We start from the raw sequence: 22,151 nt of genomic DNA on the forward strand, positions 1-22,151 counted from the left end.
AATCATGTGTTTGTTATCATTATCTCTTTTTATGTTCATAACAATGATCATTATGAGCTGAACTCCATTTACCATCTATAATCTATGGAGAAGCTTTGTTTTACTTGATGATTACATGAAACGTACATGTGGTTTAGTTTGGTATAGTACATGTTTATATTGCAATTATCCATTGATGAAGAAATGTTTTTATCACTTTAATTCAATACATCAAGGTTGATGATTTTATAATCATTCATGGTAATTCATGTTCTTGGAAACTAGAAATGGTAAAAAGAATACTTTGATACTTTATTCAAGATAAAACACGGATCCTTATGTTGTACTTAGAAATGATGAGATAAAAGTTATGATCTATTTCTCTAGTTTTGTTAATTCTGAAATAACATTGTTAACACGATTGCTTAGGTTATCATACTAGTTAAAGAAATCATATGTTAATGGAATGTGTACTTATGACCTAGTTAAATCAACCAATGGGAGGTTGTGTGAGTTAACTACAACCACTCGATGTTGTTAGGAATGGTATTTGAGAAATTGAAGTCATTCCTAATCGTTCTACTATACCAAACTACTTGTCTACTTAAATTGACAATCTCGTGGTAACATGACATTAGGAAAGGATGGACCTTAAAACGTGCATGTTACTTTCTTTTATGTCATAGAATACGTTCACTTAGAAATGAGGGACTATTCTATCATATATTATTATGACAAGTCTACCACATGTTCATATAATAATCATCAAAGAATAATGGAGTGGATCCTTCATATTAGATGATAAACCTTCGTATAATTGAATTACTCACTTAGAAACTCTATTCTTGTCACCTATATATTATATATAAGTATTCATATTTTATAAAAAGTAAAACTCAACCCTAATATGATTAAAACCTCCGATTAAAGTAAAATGACAATTCATTATTAGAATAATTTGTGTCCACAGATCGATACTTGGTTCTTACCAATACTATTCTATATATACGATAGGTACACTTGCCTATTTTGTGTGTGTTTAGTCTTAGTATAAATCACTTTTATAAATTTAAAACACGATCTTGTGCAAAAGCTAAAATCCCATCCTTTACATTTTACCATCACACGCAGCACACATCAATCCGCTAGCTTGCCCGCATCCGCCTTCCTCATTTCAGCTTACGTCTCCAACTCTTCAATACGCTTGCGCAGGGCAGTGTTTACATCCTCGAGTTTGGTAGAAGCCTCTTTGGCAGAAAGAGCGCGACTGCCTGCATCAGCAAGATCAGCATTAGATTTCTTGCACGCAGCGTGGAACTCCTTATAGCGTGCAGCACGCTCGCGGACAGATTCCACCAAATCCTCCTCAGCCTTTGCCAACTTCTCCCCAGCAACAGTCAGAGCTTGGCGGTGCTCTGCTGCTTCTCGACCCGCCTTTCAGGCGGAAGCCTTGGTGTTTTTCACCGATTCCTCCATATCCCTCATGGCAGCAGTAATCTCGATCTTCTCTTCGTGAAGGGCGCGGTTGTCGCGCACCGGCTCCGTCAAGCTAGAGAGAGACTGGGCATGGTGAAAAACGGTGTCGGAAGACAAACTGTTCCGAGGCTGGAATTTGCGAGCAATGCGCTCGCCAGGAGGAACAACATGTTCCAAAAATTCTATACAGGTAGCAGGATCTTCAAAACTGGCGCCGCAGGTGACCTCTCACTTCGGCTGATATATACGGTTCGCATCAACGGAATCACGAGGATCTGTATCTACACTCAAAACCCCACCGCTAGAGCCACCACCAGTCCCACCGGGAAAATAAAAAAAATTACCTTGTACCACCGCCCCGACGCTAAAAGAGGGCGGCTACACAATCTCTTCGCTATCACGAACATACGTCTTGTCTGGTGAGGACTGCTTAGACTTCATAAAGTTGGTAAAAGAAACACCCTCTGACTCACTGCTGATGACCTTGGGAAAATCGTCCACAGTTGCCTTCATCGATCCAAATGACGCCGTTGGCTGAGGGTCGGACAGAATAATATATTCTGTGGACACAGGCATCGACATCACAATGGTTTCGGTCTCAGACGGGCCAACCACACCCGTCATCATTGGCAAAGTAATCATCTATACAACGTGCATCGCCTCAGATAAGTTACCCACACTTGTCATCATCGGCAAGCTAGCAAAAACAACCAACAACGAGGAAACGACAACGGGCACCGCAGGAAATTTCGTTGAAGAGGATATCTTCGACGTTGCTGCCACAATTCAAGGTTACATCAGAAAGGTCATAGAAAATATAGAATATAAAAAGCATAACATGCTATACCTGAAGACTTGACTAAAGTGCTCATCTTCACAAAGCCACCAAGGCGGGGCTTCTTAAAGAGGCGAGGCGCCTCTTCTTCTTCATCACCTGCAGGTGTAGGCGTCGTGTTGTGTGGGACAGTGAATGCCCTAGCGGCAGCAGAACAAGAAGCTGGACTGGTAGATACGATGTTCGTATTCACAACAGTTCCAGGAGCGGAGGCTGCAGAAGATACAAGACATGTCGCCACCAAAATTGGAGTAGCGGCATGCGGACTTGTGTCCAAGACAAACACAGTAGTCACAGGCTGTGAGACTGAAGGCAAGGAGAAGCCAACAGAAGCCTGGTGTAGGCGGTTGGGAGTGACACGGCGTCACTGCCGGAACCAGGCGACGCAAGTAATGTCGCCGAAGAAGATACCGGAGGCCCGAACGGCACGCTGGATACAATGACGACATCGTCATCATCATCCACGACGTTTATTGCGGCGGCATCCTTCGGCGACGCAACCGATGGATTGTGCGCCCTTCCCACTACACTTAGGAGGGCTCACAATATGAGACCGTTTACCTGAAACATGCAAACAGATAAGCGTCAGGAAACGTGCAAATGAAAACAAGGACTGTTACAAACTTAGCCTCTTTTGGGTTAACAAAGCTCGGAGGTGGCAGCGGCCGCGGAGGAAGTGACTGCCCCATAGGAAGAGGAAAAACAAAGTTGGAGGCAGTCTTCATGAGGATTGGCTCCTCATGGGGAACTAACTCCCTTCGGTGCAAGATCTTCGCACCCTCCGGCGCAGGTTGCAGAAGGAGCATGGGATCCTTCACCTCTGAAAAAAGAAACGTTAGAAAACACAAACTAAACAGGTGGTAATCCATAATAACAAAATCAATTACTAACCCTGACCACCTTTATTGATCACCGGAACCTTAGTCGTATCTTCCCAAATACGACTCATGCCAAATAACACCAGTGCGCGCTCCGAGTAACGACGGAGTGGGGAGAGGCTGACCAGTAAAGTATTGAATCAGTCAGTCCCAGAATAGGGTACCGGTTTAGGCTCAAGCAGCTTCTTCACGTCTGTAAAATGCATCACATGAGGAACCACGCGCGCAGTAACGTAGAAGAAGAGACTCTTCCACTCGTGCAAACTCTTCGGCGCCTCCAAAGAAATGGCCTTGGCACTAGGACGGGTAAGCAAATTATACCAACCTTGGGACAAGCGCCACTGGTAGAAGGCAGTCGAATTGTCAGCCGTAGGCGTAACGCCAAGACAATGACAAGTATACTAGAAATGGAGAAGGCGAGCCATTACGAGTGGTTGTATTTGGCTAAGGTGCAGCCCAAATGCATCCAAAACCTCCAGCAAGAACTAGGTAATGGGCAAACGGAAGTTGCCCAGGAAGAAGTACTCCTTATACATGGCAATCTTGCCGTTAGGAGCCAGTCGAGTCGTTTGGCCCAAAGCGAGCAACTTAGGCTCGAACTCAGGGCCAACGTTGTAAACCCTGACCATGTTGTTGAAGTCCTCGGCAGACATATGACAACCGACGAACTCCATAATATTGTTCTTCTTGACTTTGGTGGGTTGAGAAGACTCGGCCATAAAAGGAAGGAAGAAATTAAAGGAGAATGGAGTTTACAAGAAGGGAAGTTTGTCGAATAATGAAATCCCAAAGAGGTAACTCTCCTACCCATCGCAATTAATGTGAGAGAAAGGGTACAGAAGGGACGAAGGCCACGTGGTCCAATCGCCAGGTGACACGCCAATGAAATGGCAGGAAAATGTGTTACAGCTGGGCGCGTCACCGGGATTCTCGCCCACGCGCCTGACACAAGCGAAAAAGCTGCACTGCGAAGTGTAACTGTCGTCAAACCATCATGTCAAACCATCGTTTCACTGACATTCATTTAAAACAACATTTCCAGGGAAATAACACGTCACCACACCAGTGAGAATGGAACGTGGACAAGTGTTGGCAAAATAGGCTCCGCCATGGGATGGTTTTCAGTAACCACCCGCCAAAATAGGTTTCGCCATGGGATGGTTTTCAGTAACCACCCGCCAAAATAGGCTCCGCCATGGGATGGTTTTCAGTAACCACCCGCCAAAATAGGCTCCGCCATGGGATGGTTTTCACTAACCACACGCCAAAATAGGCTCCGTCATGGGATGGTTTTCAATTACCACCCGCCAAAATAGGCTCCGCCATGGAACGGTTTTTATTAACAAAAAGTCCAAATGGACAACGCCAAAAACAGCTACAAATCACGTTAGCTATCAAAAGCCCATGATAAGTCCATAGCCTCCCTTTCTTCAAAAAGCGCAACTAAGGACTAGGGGGACTTGTAGAGGTAGGGTGCTAAACCCACCGTTAAGTTAATAATATAACACCCGATGAGGGGACAAATTATGCGCCAGGCGGGCGACTTGGCGCCTTAACCATAGCCTAGTAAAAGCGGGCAGACTATGCACTGACCGGGTTGCATGGCGCCAAGACCAAAGCCTAATATAATAAACATTCACTGACACCTCGGGAATGGTAGCACACAGATTTGCACTAGCATGTGACAAAAAGGAAGAATTTACATTAGGAATACCACCCAACCAATGGGGATCGGACAACACATAAAGGACGGTACAAAATAGTACAACACGTCCGGGAACAAAAGGCCATGATGTCCACCAACCTCCACAACCTCCACAACCGCACGATTGGAGAATATAATTGGTGGAAAGGCTGACAAGGCAGTTGGTCGTATTCTCTCTCCTCCGTCTATAACTACCGTTGCAGTTCCACATGGTAACGGATCCACGATCCAATATTACAACTCTCTCTCTCAATACATTTTAACTGTACTTCCGAGTACTGACTCTCACGCCGGAGGGTGGTTACGAGATAATCCTCCCATTCCTTGTAACGAGCTCACGGTGTTCTGTTTTGCAGGATACACTCATCTGCGCCAAGAAGGATTATAACTCATCGTGGGGAATACTTAACCATTACCCTCGGACTAACTCGCTAGACCTTGAGGGGTGGATTCGTGTTTCTTCGGGTATATTAATTATGTATCCTAAAGTTGTGTTAGATTTTCAATAACTTAGGTATGTTAAAGTTTTGAAATTAACGGACCAAGAACCCTACGAGCTTAAGGTAAGTTAATTTGCACAACTTTTAAGTTGTCTTAAATCCATGGCCGTCTTTAAAGGAGGGAAAGGTGGTCGACGGTCCCCGCCCAATCACCCGGTAGGCCTGATGTTTTTTAAAATTTATATATATTTTTATGAAATAAATATGTATTTTTAATGTTTAAATTAAATTACTCAATTTATTTAAGCTTATTTTATATTAAAAAAAACTTATACAACTCAAATCAATTATTTTATACGTACATAAACACATTTAAATATTTAATTGTTTAAATCCATAAAATACCATTTTACTCGAAAAAAATATTTGCCAATAAAAATTTAACGATTGTACCATGATGATTTTCCTTAGCATTGGCGTTACTGTTGTTTTGTGATGGACCATTTTAATTTAAATATTATTTATCAATTTATTTTGAACGGCAGAGATTATATAAAAAACAAAAAAATCGACAAGAATCCAAATTAAAAATAAAATAAACAACTTACATCAAGAGGAGAGGGCTTTTTAACCACTCGTCCCAAGAAATTAAACTTAATGGTTCCTATGAGCATACCAAAAATACGAATAATATAAAAGTAAAAAATCTCTCCGTTTGTTATCTTGAATGGTTGAAAGATGGATGTGTTTCTATATCTCCAAAGCACCCACCATGTCGAGAAACGACCGCCTCACAAATATTATATATCAATTAATATATTTCACTACACTAATCAATCATACCGTTAGATATGGCCTTAAGTTGATCAATTCATCATGACTAGAAGACTTCTCAAACAGAAAATTGACTCAAACATTAATTATGCGATAACTTAAAAGTCCAGTTGTGCCACTATGCGGAAATTTCCAAAACTTATTTGACGGGTTATTTTACACAAGAAAATACTGCCTTTTTCTTATACTATATATATGATTAAATCACAAACAAACAATTTCATAAACCCGAATATATGGCATCAAAGCTTTTACTACTTGGTCTACCTATGAATCTTCTCATGCTCACAGGTTTTTCCCTTTTCATATTTTTTTCATATCGGTCGTAACTGGTAAACATAAAATAAAAGATATTTTTTGTTTATTAGAATGTCATGTCTTAAATATTATTAACAAGTTCTAACCTTAAAAAGAGTTTTGGGTTCTCACTGTGACTTATAATCATCACCAAACAAAAAATTGCTTATGAAAAATAAGAACCGAACCATCAGTATTTAATTGATCCGACATACATATTTTCATTATATTTGATTATTTATTTTTCTACTCTTAGATGATATTTTTTTTGTACATGTACTATGTACAACAGTAATATATGTCTTAATGATACTATGTTAATTTATTTGGTGCAAAACAGATGCAAATGTAGGCGTGTGCAACGGTCGATATGGTGACCGTTTGCCATCTGAACAAGACGTGGTAACCCTTTACCAAACAACGGCATATCAAGGATGCGAATCTATGATCCAAATCCAGCCACACTTGAAGCACTTGGTGGAACCGGTATTGAACTCATGATCGGTGTTCCTAACAGCGATCTTGAATCTCTTAGAGATCAAAATAAGGCAAACGCATGGGTTAATGACAACATCCAAAAGTACCAAAATGTCAACTTCAAATACATCGTGGTAGGAAACGAAGTTGATCAGAGTAACGAAAATAGTCAATACGTAGATTTTGTACTCCCTGCCATGCAAAACGTCTATAATGCCATAATAGCCGCAGGCCTCGATATTAAGGTGTCTACCGCGACCTACACGGGCGTTTTGGAGACCGCATATCCACCTAGCAGTGGTGCATTTAAAAACAATGTGCAAGGGTTTATTGAGCCAGTAGTTAAGTTTCTAGCACAAAACAACTTGCCAATGCTAGCAAATATCTACCCTTACTTTGGTTACCTTGGTGACCCTAACAAAAATCTCGAATATGCATTGTTTACCGCACAAGGACCCGTGGTGACTGATGATAATAATGGTGTGCAGTATTCCAACCTTTTTGATGCCATGTTAGATGCGCATTATGCGGCTCAAGCACGTGTTGGTGGGGAGAATGTGGAGATTATCGTGTCGGAGAGTGGATGGCCTTCGGATGGGGGTGAAGTGGCAACGTTAGAGAACGCTGGGGCTTATTATAAGAATTTGATCGAGTACGTTAGAGGGGCATCAGGGACACCCACGAAGCAGGGCGTATCGAGAGAGACGTATTTGTTTGCGATGTTTGATGAGAACCAGAAAGGTGGTGCAGAGACTGAGAAACATTTTGGGATTTTCTACCCGAATCAACAAGCTAAGTATGATGGGTTGAGCTTCAATTAAGAAGGCTTGGTGTTTATGAAAATAAAGTGATTTATTGTTACTTGATAAATCAATAATGGAAAATATGTTTGCTTATAAGAGTGTTTAAAACTAGTAACATGAAATAATTTCTGAGAGCTCTTTAAACTTTTGTATTTGTTGGTTTAGAAATTTATGTAATGTGTTACACAAGTTTGAATAAAGAAAATATTACCACTACGTGAAAATTGATCTTTGGTCACACGAAAAAAGTGTGGCTGTAGGCCTTTAGCCACACACATTTGGTTCAGGTCATATGTGACCAAAGGTCGCGACACCATGGTTATGATATGGCCACACACAGTTTTTAGTGGCCTTATGTGGGTCTAAGTGTGGCTAAACGGTACAGGCATTAGTTGCTGGCCATCAAGAAGCCTATCCAATAAGTGTGGCTAAACGATAGAAAATGGCCACATGACTATTTACTATAAGTGACCATTGAACGTATAGAGCCACATGAATTCACGTTTCAGCCACATGAATTTTATAATAATGTGGCCAATAGGGTTGTGTTAAGCTTGCATTTTGACCTATACCGTGTGGATATAGCAAAGAAATGGTCACTTAAATATAATAATAGAGCGACTAATTATATCATATAGACACTGGATATTACATTAAAAGTGGCTAAAAATGTTTACTTGTCACTCAAACACTCCTTTGTAGATTATAGTGTGGCTATTGTCTTACCGTTTGTCACACAATGCTTTTCGTAATTTAAAGTGTGGCTATTGTCAAACTTTTCGTCACACATAGTGAGGTACTGTGTGGCTAATCATATCATATAGAAACTGGAGGTTATTGTCAATGTGGCTAAAAATGTGAACTTGCTAGTCAAAAACTCTTTTGTATTTTGTGGTGTGGCCATTGTCTTACCGTTTGTCACACGTAATGTTTTTCCTAATTTAAAGTGTGGCTATTGTCAAACTTTTCGTCACACATAGTGATGTATTTGTGGCCAAACATATCATATAGACACTGGAGGTTATTGTCAATGTGGCTAAAATGTGAATTTGCCACTCAAACACTCTTTTGTAGTTTGTGGTATGACCATTGTCTTACCGTTTGTCACACATAATGCTTTTGTAATATAAAGTGTGTCTATTATCATACTTTTCGTCACACATAGTGATTTTTCCAATGACGTTTGATCTCGTTCCGCCACACAAACAAAAACCAACTGATGAAAGTGTGGCCAATGTTTTTGGTACCCTTTCGTCACACAACAATGTTTTTGTTGTGGCTAATTGATATACATCTATTTATACATCTTGAATCCCTTGTAAAGTTATGTTTATTTAATGTTTTGAGTTCAATTTGATTCGTTTTTCGTTTATCTTTTGTTAATTTAAGTTTTGAGTCAAGTATTATATGTTTATTGTGTTTTAACTCTTTTGGTGTCTTGCATTTTAAACTTAATTCTTTCTATCATTTTATATGAAGTGTGAGTTCGTTTTGCTCGTTAATGATTACATGATTACTCCACTTAGTGTTTGATTTGTTTTCATGTAGATGATGGTATAAGAGTTAAGGAAAACAAGTTCTAGAAGCTTCCTATCATTACTTGGAGTGCAAGAAATAAATCTATCAAGATCTAACAATATTAATCAATAAATAACAAGAAATTTCTGTAGCTCACCCCTGGCACACGCCGCGCCGCGTGGCTAGGGTGCCCAGACCTGGTCACGGGGCGCCTAGGTCTTCTGGTCTGTGAATTTTGCAAGTTTTAAGGCCCAGCTCGTTTAAATATATAAAGGGTTATAAACCTAAACGAATATACAAGTATTCCCAGCCGTTTTTGAGAGCAAAAACCAAGGGTTTGAAGGAGTTTTGGAGCTAGGAATCAAGGAGGATCAAGAAGGCTTTCACGGAGGTGTTCAAGAATCAACTACCAAGGGTTTTATCGCTCTAACTTTTATTTCTTGTTCATTATCATGTCTTTCTTCTTTGTTTATTGTTTGGGATTGTTTTTAGTAATGATCCTAGGCAAGACTTCATGTCTACCTAGGTTTGATGAACATGTTTGATGCTTGATTCTTGCTTTGGACGATCGTTATAATTATGGTTTTGTTATTTTAATAGTAAAAGACTTGATTTTGCTTTCATGATGCATATGAGTATTTGTTATCTTGATTGATTGTTAATTATAGCTTCACATAAATCTTTTATCTCTTGATTTTGTTCTTTAGATTTAGGGTTTATGTTTAATCATTACTTGGTGTTTTGATTATTATGGTTGAATATGCCTATTAGATCATAGAATCTTGTTGATAGTTGGTTAGGGTTTTGAATGTTCTGCTGAATTCCAATGGATGTAAGGTGAGGAGTTGTTCATGTATCTTGGTCAATCGCATGCTAGGATAGATTAGTGACAATATTCTTGCTTATTGTGTTGATCCTTGTTCATGATGTCATGATAAGTTTATCAAGTTATCTAGGGCTTAGTGTTTTGTAAGATTGCTTGCTTTAGATACTATTAATTAACCCTATTTGATAACCATGAGGAAATCAATATTACTGATTGCTTAATAATCTAATAATTATTTTTTGGGATGTCGTTTGATTCAGTCAAGGGTCCTTTAGGGTTTGTTAGATGAATATATTTAGAAATCAGTTTCCATATCATATTAGTTGTCCATGGCTTGATGATTGTTGATGTATGGGATTCTTACCTAGGTAGATTCCTTCTCTGATTGGTTTCGATCTTGTTTTTAATTGCTTGCTTCTAGTTTACTTGTTTATTTGCTTTCTTAGTTTAAAAAACCCCTTTAAACATTAATAATAAATAGTCGTGTCGTAAGTCGAGTCTAATTAGTTAATTAACGTAATTTATAGAGTCCTGTGGGTTCGATATTTCGGACTTACTTAGCTTTAGTACAATTGATCCGTTCACTTGCCGGTGTTTTGTGTAGTTAAGTCTTAAGTCGAGTTTTTATTACTTGTTCAGTTTAGTTAATATTTAATTTACTGTTTTAAGCACATCACTAATGGTCATTTATAGACTCTAATTTTTGAAATTTGAGGTGTAGCTATTGTCTTACTTTTGGCCACACCTATTTAATGTGTTCTATGTGGCCAAATTGTGTGTAATTAGGCAATATATAATTATTTTTATATTTTGTGCAGTAATATAAAACAGCTATAAGCAAGCATGACAAAACAAAATTAGAAACAAATTATATTAACAATAATGTTCACTTAAGCAAATGTATATGCAAAATATCTTACAAAATACAAAAATAACGACTACCTATATACTAGCTAAGGCGTCGGTTTTCTTGGCATAGCTCCTTGTCTTCTGTTTGGTCACTATGTCTATCGTTGTGTACTTTGCCTTTGCCTTCTTGCCAGCTCTGTCTGGTTCTTTTGAGGGTGGGAGTGGTGGTAGCCGGAACAACAAAATATGAAAAATAAATATGTATAATTAATGTCATATTTTGTAATTGAATAGAACAAAATAGTAGGCCTGGAAACGAACCGAACGTTCGTTTAATTGTTCGTGAACCTTTAGGCGGGAAGTTCGTTTATCTTTGTTCAATTACGTTAGTTTAGATTATAAACAAACGAACATAAAGGAACACAAGTGTTCATTTTTTAAAATAAATGAAAATGGACATAGATATTTGTTCGGTTAAGTTAAAAGGGAACAAACCTCCTGGTCACATAAGATTAGGTGTTCTAGCCAAGCTACAAATGTACCAGTTGCGTTACCAACAGTCATTACTTCACCTACTTCACAAGGAATAATTGCTTGCTCCTTTATGGCTTCATCAATACTAACTTTATAGTAACCCTACGGGATTGCTTTTCCATGCAACTGTTGTGGAACCGGTGACCAATGAACTCTATACCACCCACCACCACCGACCTCTGCCACCACCACCCACTAATATATATATATATATATACCCACCACCACCACCGACCTCCTCCTCCACCACCCATTACCCACCACCACCACCACCACTGACCTCCACCACCACCACCCACCACCACACCTCCGCCACCGTCCACCACCATCATGACCACTTGAACGCACCACCACCCACTAATATTATATATATATATATATATATATATATATATATATATATATATATATATATATTACTATGCAATACTACTCCTAACCGTACGATTAAAATTTAAAAGCACACGTCTTCTTTTAAAAGGGTCAGATAATTACCCTAACTCATCTATTTCTGGAACGTCGATAATTATTCCCAATATTCCTTAAACCGTCGATGATTCGTTTCTACTGTGAAGCACAACCACAAGCCCGAGTGGTTTAATTATTCTGGAATGGAACCAAAATGAAGAACCCTAACTCATCTACTTCTAGAACGGAACCAAGGACGAAGCACAAGCACGATAGGTCTCAGAATAAACATGAACAAGTGTTAATTTATGATTTTTTTAGCGTTTTAGGTTTAATTAATCTTAAAATGTAAGCATTTGTTTAAATCATCTTATGTATTAAAGCGTTTTATAAGCGTGTTTTTGTTGTAATACATATCTTTGTTTTTTTAAAATCTACGTATAATATTAAATCATGTTATAAGCGTATGCTAAGCGTGTTATGGCTTTGGTATGAGAATTATTAATGTGATGTTCGATAAGAGTTTTCTGTTTCCTTGTGATTCGTGTTGTTATCCTCTACCCCCATGTTTTATTGTATGTATGTGATTCAATTGTCGAAAAAAACAAGACTGATAAAGCTAAGCATCTAAACGAGAAGAGAGATAAAAGGAAGACTAAAAAAGTTGCTCTAGTGGTGAAAAAGGTGAAAACAAAACATGTTGTGGAAGCAGACTCTGATTTAGACCTTGACACAAAAATCGACAGGTTGTTGTCAAAGGGGAAATAGGTGGAACACAGTACCTCTGAACCGGACTTTCAGCGTCCGAAAAAGAAAGCCATTAAAGAAAAGAAGCCAGCCGAGAGGGGAAAACCTTTTGTTGAATTTGTTGACAAAAAATTGAAAAATAGGTGTGCACATTGTAACATTGTTGATGCAGTGAAGGCAATGACCACTGCCCAAAAAACTTGTGTAGAAGAAATGGGTTTCGGGTCAATGTTAAGACTTCAAGTAACCCAAACTCCAACAACTTTGGGATATTGGTTGCTCATGAACTATAATAACCGTTTAAATGAATTGAACATTGGGAGCGGTGTTATTAAGATAACACCACAAAGAGTACATGAAGTGTTGGGGATACCAATGGGTAAGATTCCTGTTTTAGACAAGAGTATACCAAGATTGGGGGAAGATGTTACTAAAGATTTGTTCAAAAATCAATTCCCGACAAATTCAAGAATAAGTATAAAGCATGTGAAAGACAAACTGGCCACGGATCAAGGAGTTGGTGAACTGTTTAAGATTAATTTCCTTGTGTTGTTCAACACCTGTATAGGATTTGTGACAAAATCAACGATTCATCGCCGCAATTGATAAAACCTCGGATATTCCAAATATGGACTGGTGCAGCTATGTTATTGAAAACTTGAAAATGACAAGGAAGAATGGAGAGATATCAACAGTCAATACAACGGTCTGATCACCTTCCTTGTGATGCTTTACACGCATGAATACCAGAAAAAATATGGTCCATTTGGGACTCCCGTCACAACGCCTGCAGTAAACTACATAACAACAACTACTCTTAATAAAATGGAAAAATACTTAGAGAATAATGGTCCTCCCTTAGAAGAAGATGCTACTGAGGTTGCTGCTGCTGCTGTGACATTTAGTGTTGTCGGGGAGGGGATTGATGCGGCTGCTGCTGCTCCTACTGCTGTGACTGTTAGTGCTGCCGGGAAGGGACTTGATGAGACTGCTAATGCGGCTGTTACTGATACTGCTGCTGTGACAGTTAGTGCTGCCGGGAAGGGACTTGATGAGACTACTGTGGCGGCTGCTGCTGCTACTGCTGCTGTGACAGTTAGTGCTGCCGGGAAGGGACTTGATGAAGCTGCTGCTGCGACTGCTACTGCTACTACTGCTCTTGTGACAGTTAGTGCTGCTAGGAAGGTGCTTGATGAGACTGCATGTGGTGGTACATATGGTGATGCATCTGCCGGTAAGCCTGGAGTTGAAGAAAACATTGCAGCTGAGGAGAAACAAGAACATGGTGAGAAACTTGTTATTTTCTTCTAAAAACTCTCATATCTCTTATCTCTATATGCATTTCATGTAATGCAACGTTTAAATAACAACATTATATATAATTAAAAACAGATGGTCAAAGTGCATCTGAAACAGATAATGCCGATCAAATAGCTGAACAAGATTTGGATGATTATGTAAGCGTTTATTCACCTTTAAGTTTGCAAATGCCTATCGTGCTTGTTGACTACTATTTAACTCCATTACAACTGGTTGGGATAAATTGAAAATGTTTTTGAATTAACAATAACTATATTTTCTTTTTACAGTCTTGGAATAAGGCAATGGATAAAAAGTTGAAGATATTTAATAAAATTTGCTCAGAGATCAACGAGTTGGTCCGTTAAGGAAAGGATAAACATCCATCAAATCACAATATCTTTGCTAGATGTTGTGAATGGGAAAACAGATTCACTAATAATGTGGTCCCTAAAACACAAGAAACTGACACCATAAAACCCTTATCACTCTTTAATTTAGGTGAGAAAAAAAATATATTTTCTTCTTTCAAGTTTCTCTTTCCCATTTCAAAACTATTTTTGTTTAAGTTGAAAGATCCCAATACTTATACAGCTACAACAATAGATTCAGATGTTGGTGTCGGTGGTCCAGTGGCTGCTCTAAAAGGTATTTGGGCTAAATTAATTATAAGGATAATTAAAAACGCTCATAAAACGCTTATGCTGTTATTTTAAACTTATTACATCTGTGTGATGCAGTTGATTCAGATGTTGGTGTTGGTGGTCCAGTGGCTGCTCAAAAAGGTATATGTACCAGCTTAATTATGTATCAGCTTAATTATAATCACAGTTGAACATATTACTTCTTCGGTTGTCGTAAAAATGATGCAGGTGATGCAGGTCAAGAAAACAATGTCTCATGTACAGATATTGATAAAGTTGTTAATACAGTGGTTGAGTTGGCTAAAGAGGGTATTTAATTATAACTAAAAAACAAAAGGGGTTGAAGGTATTTATTTATAGTTACAATCGTATTTGTCAAATTTAAAATGAGTTGTTTTATGTTTAACAATTGACACCTGATTGTCAACAAGTGATAACCTCATTACACTGAAATCTCCATATCTTCTTAGAGAGGTTGACGTATCGGCTAGTGTCACAGAAGATGAAGAAATAATTTCAGAGTATATATGTTTTTGTCTTGAAGACATTTGGGAGGAGGTCTACAAGTCCACTCACACAGACTCGTTCAAGGTGATCTTTGAAAGCTACTGTCCTGGCATCTATATAACCACCAATGCAATGGATGCATTCCTTGAACTAATGAACTATGAAGAAAAGAATAAATCTGCATCATCACCGTTTAGATTATTTGCTTCAAGCACTATGCTGGTACAAATTAATCTATTTTGTTTGTACTATTAGAAACACTCAATAAACGCTTTAATCATCTGCATTTTAATTATTATACAGACAAGTGACCATTATGTTGAGACAAGGGGTTACACATACAAAGAAAGACTGGATGTGTTTTCAGACAACATCAAAAAACAAATGGCAATTTTTGGAATTCTATCACTCAAGGAGGTTGCTATAGTGCTCGTGCCAATTCTACAACATGAAAATTTCTTTGTGGTTACCTTCAATCTTCAAACAGGAGTGATAGAATTACTTGAAAACAGTGCAAATCAAGAAATACCAGCTGATGAAAAGTTTAAAAGCTTAGAAGACAAATCAAAAGCAATTAGAGAGAATTTTGAAAAAAGATACGAAAAGACTCCTGATATACTGGTAAACATATATACCTTTAACCCAAAAAACATACATACATGTTATAAAAATTTTCAAAATACTTAAATTACTTTTTTTTTTGTTTAGAGAAACGTCTTTTGCATGTATCTTAAAACAATGAAACACCCCATTACTCAGCAAATCCAAGTAGCAACAATCAATGGATTGAAGATGACATGGAGAACAAGAAATAATGGAATAGATTGTGGTACTTTTTCTATGAGACACATGGAGACATATGATGGGAAGAGACCATGGGGTGTAATTTCAAAAAGGAAGGTCGTAAACAACAAAAACAGCTAAAATGGTTGAGGTCAAAGTATTTGTGCAAAATCCTCCTCTCGTATGTAAACCAACACAGAAATACTCTTATCAAGAAAGCACTGCTATTCCATGAAAATAACGACAATCGTTTAGCCAGAGAAGAGTTGATTGCTGAACTTAAGAAAATGCAACAACAAATTTGAATGATTTCAAAACTGTCTGCTATGTACTTTAAGATACTTGTTATGATATGGACTTATGGAGATCTCTAGTCTTCTGTTAACACTTTGTAATGTACTTTAAGATAATAGTTACATGTTGAATCAATGTTTTAACACAAACATAAAAATTTTATTATTACCAAAATACACATATAAATACACCATCACAAACATAAAAATTTTATTATTACTAATCTCTGAGTGACATAAGAAACTTTAACTTCAATTCTATTGAGCAATTCAGTTCAAGAATTGCCTTGCCCAAAAGTTTTAATTGGTCAAGCTCTCTCTGTCCTACATCAACCATAAACAAAACATCAAGATCTCAGATAGTACTAGTGGGCATTCGAGTAAGAACTTTTGCATTGACATCCTGGCATCCAAGTTGTTGCTAGTCTTTACAAATTCTTCAGTAAGAGTTTCCCGACAAGCTTTATCTGCCCCGATTTGATCCTCAGTTTGCTTCCTGAGTACATTCTTGTAGGCTGTGGATGATGACGAGCAATCCATTATTAACTAAAAAAATAATTTAAAATCATATAGGTATATGAGTTTCACAAATGTGGTGTAGGTATATATAACCAAAAGGCTCACAGACAAAACAAAAGGGTGTCCCGCGCTTGGGAAACGCTCACGGACGAATAGTAACTCTGTAATAAAAAAAACAAAAGGGTGTCCCACGCTTGGGAAACGCACACACTTGTCTCATGTGTTTATATCATCTGTCAGAATTAATTTGGGAAATTGATCACAATTATACTAACCTGCCAAAAATCTTGGAAAAATATTTAGGTAATGATAGCCTACATTAAAGTTAAGCTATATCTTACTAGATCTTACTATATCTTACACTACAAATCAAACTTAACTACATTAAATTACTGGCTCAATTACTAAAAATTTAATTTTAGGTCTATATATACTCACCTGTCTAATTTGTTATTCAATCACACTAACATTTTCTAAAAGATAATAAAAATATATTCTTCTGACAAAACCGTGAAGAACATGGTGAAAGCAAGGATGAATCATGAGAAAGAGAAAGACGACACTTTGTTGAAGACAGTCAAAGAGATTAGGGCTAGACTCACATTTGAAAAATCAAGGACCCTCGACTCATGTAAACTCATGTTGATGGAACCAGACACTGAGTTTAAGGCAAAGGCTGTTGATTATCTTAAACAACAGTCTGCATGCTACGAATCAGTGTGTGGGTGCATGCTACGAATCAGTGTGTGGGACTCTGGTTGACACCGTAACTACGGCGTTAACCAACATGAGTTTAAAGGAGCTGGGGTCGGAGATTGTGGACAAGGCGGAGTGATGGTGATGTTAGCTTTGCTCGTCTTGGTTTTTTGTGATGTATTGTAATTAATGGTACTTTTTGTATGACATCTTTTGATGAATGGTAAATATGGATTATCTTAAAATGCTTTCTTAACATGTTTTATGGATCATCTAATTCCAAACACATCGTAAGCTAAACCAGTGCTGACGAATAACCAACCCGCAATGAATAGGGAAGGTATAGTAATGCTATGAATGACCCAGTAGTTTCTTTGTTAAAAACACTTGTGATAAACTTATTAAATTGTAAACAAAACTTTTAAATCTAAAAAAAAACAAAAAACACTTTGTAAACAATTAGGTTAAAATATGTTATATATTTGTTCAAACGCGTCTATTACGCTTGTAACACGCTAATGTACAAAGATATATATAAATATCCTAATACGCTAGTAACACGCTTGTGTACAACAACTCCTTTCTAAACCCTCCTATATATCTAGTTTTGTTTACAATAAAAACTCATTTTTCTCCTGCATAAACACTAAAATAAAACACTTAAAAAAACCACAACATCCATGGAAGAAATCTCTTCGCGGACCACAACATCCAGTAACAGAAGCACTCGATCTCAGGTTTATTGTTTTTGTGGTCAAGAAGCCATTCTAAGAACATCAAGGACCACCAAAAATCCAGATCGGAGGTTCTACAATTGTGCATCTCAGGTTAGTGAAATTGCAAATAAAGTTGGAATTCATCTCGTCTTTATGTTGATTGTTGACCCTAAACTATATATTTTTTAACTTAGGGAAGAAAATGTGATTTCTTTATATGGTCTGATTGTGTTTCGTCCATAAAATCTGATGTGTGCACACAGACATAATTCCTATCTTGATAAGGGCAAATAAGTCATTAGAGGATCAACTTGCAAGGGGTGTAGTTTCATGGATTGAATCAGAAAAAAAAGTGAAGATATTGTATTTTATTTGCTTCTTGTTGTTTTTAGGGCTGTTAATTAGTTTTGTAATCTGAGCAAAAAGCTTTGTTATGATTTTAGAGCTATTATGATGTATTTTTATGTTTCTGAACGGATTAAAGGCCTTTTAATGAGTAGTTTAGTTTGAGTGTTTTCAAAATCACTGTGTATTTATTTCATTAAAAAGAGGTTATTATAAAAATATAATAAAAATATGTTCCTTCCTGAGTTTCGAACCCGCGATATTTGTAATCTACGTTTAATGACAAACACCTCAACCGTTTGAGCTACACCCTGAGAACATAATAGAACCTCTTCTAATATTTATATAACGAAATTTCGAAGTTTAAAATTTTCTTTTTTACCCGCCAATTAATCGAGTTATCTTCTGGAAGACTCCCAAATCAATTATTGACCAAATAAAATCTCACAATCTCACCAAACCCTAATAAATGATCTGCTAGTGTATTTATTGAACTCTCATCAATCTCAATCCTACCAAACAGGTTCATTAATCTCAGGTGAGTACCAAATATTTTTGCTTTTATTGTCATACATAATAAAATGTCAGTTACAATTAGTGCATACATAATAATTAATCTCAGGTGATACATAAAATTCTTGGAAGATGGATAAGTCTTGGATGTCAGTAGGCGACAGATGCAGTAAAACATATAAAGATGGTGTTAAAGCATTTCTAGATTTTGCAGTTCGTAATTGCAAGGAGACATCACCACCAATTTCTATTTCATGTCCATGTGTTCGGTGTGTGAACCACGTATCTCTTAGTGTAGACGATGTAGAACATCACTTGTACAGGTTTGGAATTGATAAGAATTATACTACTTGGATAAAACATGGAGAAGCCGACACCAACATTCCAACTAATATGTTAATAATACTGGGTTTGCCTGCACCTGCATTCCAACTAATTATGATAATAATATTGGGCTTGCTAACACCAACATTCCGACAGATGCCTGTGAAACTGTAGAAATGGTAAATGCTACAAAAGACAATTTCAAAGGCAACAAGAAGTAGCAACAATTTCTACAACTACTTAATGACGCTGAGAAGCCCCTGTATAAAGGATGTCCTGACTTCACCAAGTTGTCTACATTAGTACAACTACTCAACTTGAAGAGCAAGCACGGGGTATCTCATAAGTTCGTTGATGCTACCTGTAGATAACGAAATTGTAAATAATATGTATGAGGGCAAAATGATAATGAAGGCAATGGGCTCAGGATACGAAAAGGTACATGTGTGTATCAACGACTGCATTATTTACTATAAGGATTACAAGGATTTGGAAGCATGTCCAGTTTGTAACAAGTCAAGGTGGAAGGTGGATGAGAAGACTAACAAAACTTACATAAACATGCCCGCTAAGGTACTGTGGTAATTTCCCATTATTCCACGATTCAAGCGCCTCTTTCAATCAAAGACCACATCAGAGAATTTAACATGGCACGCCACGAGTACCAATAAACCCGGTGTTTTACGCCACCCATCAGATTCACCAGCATGGAAAGCCATAGATGACAGGTACTCTGATACCATCGGAAGCGATCCAAGAAATCTTCGTCTATGGATTTGCACTGATGGGGTCGACGTACATAGAGGCAACAGAAACCACAGTGTCTGGCCTGTTTTAGCAGTCATTTACAACCTTCCACCTTGGATGTGTATGAAAAGAAAATTCATCATGCTTTCCTTATTAATATACGGAGTGCCAGGAAACAATATTGATGTGTGTTTACAGCCTTTAATTGACGATCTAGCATCTTTATTTGAGGTCGAGGAGCCAACATATGATGCATATAAACAATAAATGTTTACACTACGTTCAGTTGTGTTATGGACGATTAATGATTACCCTGCTCTTGGTACACTATGTGGTTGCCCATACTGTGGATTCAAAGGTTGTGTAGTGTGTCAAGGCGACACTCAGTGTGTTCGACTTTATCACATAAAGAAGCAGAGTTATGCTGCCCACAGAAGGTATTTATCACATGACCACCCTTTTAGAAAACAAACAAAGACGTTCAACGTAAAAGAGGAGATGAGAACCGATAAAGAGCCTATGACAGTGGAAAAGATATACGACGAGGTCAAAAACATTAACAATGAATGGGGAAAGGGATATGAATCCCTAAGTGGGAGTAAGAAAAAAGGGATAACATAACACCGCATCCATATTGGAAGAAGTTCAACATATAGTACCAAAGGCTCAGCTATTGGAAGTATTTACCTGTCCAACATTGTATTGATTTGATGCATGTTGAAAAGAATGTGGCAGAAAGTATTGTCGGGACATTGCTGAACATTCCCGGTAGGACAAAATACGGATTGACAGATAGAAAGGATTTGGAGTTTTTAGGGATTAAAAAGGAGTTGCAACCGAAATCAAAAGGCAACAATACAGAACTGCCTACAACATACTTCACATTATCAGTAAAATAAAAAGACATGTTTCTTGAAACATTGTATAAACTGAAGGCTCCACTAGGGTATTGTTCTAACTTCTCTAGTTTGGTGAATCTTAAAGAAAGGAAGCAACAAGGCCTTAAATCACATGATTATCACATGCTTGTGCAACAATTTTCGCCCCTTGCAATACGGTCCATCATGCTAGAACCAATGAGAAAATGCTATAATCAGGCTTTGTTTTTTTTTTTCAAGTCAATTTGAAGCAAAGAAACCATTGTAGAAGAGCTTGATAAGATGCAGGAAGAGCAAATAGTTACACTGTGCCTGCTGGAGAACTACTTTCCTCCATCATTTTTTGATGTCATGGTTGATGTGCGTGAAGTGGTATATAAAAAATTAGCTAATAATGATCAAGCACAACGAGTAATAAAAACCTAGAATACCCTAAACCAAACCACTAGTAACAGGAAAGTGAACCTATCGGGTGTAGAATAGCTATGGGAAGATCGGGAATATCGAACCCTAGAGACACTAATTTAAATAACGAGACTAGTTCTAAAAGCTAATTTAAAGTAATAATTAAGAAAATATATAGTTTTGAATGTTTATTTATTTTATTTAAAAAAAACTAAAAGTTAATTTAACTAATTACTTAATTAAATTAAAGTAAACTAGAAAATTAAATTACCGTATAATACTTTAGCAAATTCAAATATGAAAGCAAGAGTTACCTAGGCAAGGAATCCGAATTGTGACGACTCGGGTTTTTATCGGTTACGGGAAATTGCTACGGGAACCGGGAATCTAAAAGTATGAAACTCTAGGAAACTTAATGGATCCTTAATCACTCTCAAGGTGTCACCGAAAAAGAAATCTTAGAGATCATGTAAAAACACCGGCTTATTAGTTCACCTGTCAGCTCACCAACTAAGATTAATTACCCTAGAAAATAGCTAACCCGTCAGTTTCACTATCTCAATGCACCTAAGTACACGGGGTAGTTTTTTAACAGTGTAATGGACACGGGTAAACAGTAAAATTAAGGCAAAAATAGGCAAACCTGCTGTCAGATAATTTAACCTAAAACCATAACAACGCAGACAAACCCGACAACTTATCACCCGTCGGATATTTAAGCTAGTAAGAATATAAACTTCTAAAAATATGCCAAAAATCAGTTTATATGGTAAAAGAGCTCAATAAACCATAAACAAGTTGCAAGCACACAGTAAAAAACCCTAACATGCAACCTATAATCAAAAGACATTCAATCAAGTAACATGTGAAACATTC

General features: G+C 37.4%; 1 pseudogene across 1 annotated transcript; it reads left to right on the top strand.

The window, feature by feature from the left end:
- Nucleotides 1-6,167: 6,167 nt before the first annotated feature.
- LOC143631683 (glucan endo-1,3-beta-glucosidase, acidic-like) lies at nt 6,168-7,875 on the top strand (annotated as a pseudogene). The gene is made up of 2 exons (XR_013153405.1): nt 6,168-6,438; nt 6,785-7,875. The product of XR_013153405.1 is annotated as a glucan endo-1,3-beta-glucosidase, acidic-like (transcript).
- Nucleotides 7,876-22,151: the final 14,276 nt, after the last annotated feature.

The sequence above is a fragment of the Bidens hawaiensis genome, unplaced genomic scaffold (genome assembly GCF_021521415.1).
Source record: "Bidens hawaiensis isolate Kalapana, Puna unplaced genomic scaffold, B.hawaiensis_p1.1 tig00006228_1, whole genome shotgun sequence".
NCBI lineage: Eukaryota > Viridiplantae > Streptophyta > Magnoliopsida > Asterales > Asteraceae > Bidens > Bidens hawaiensis.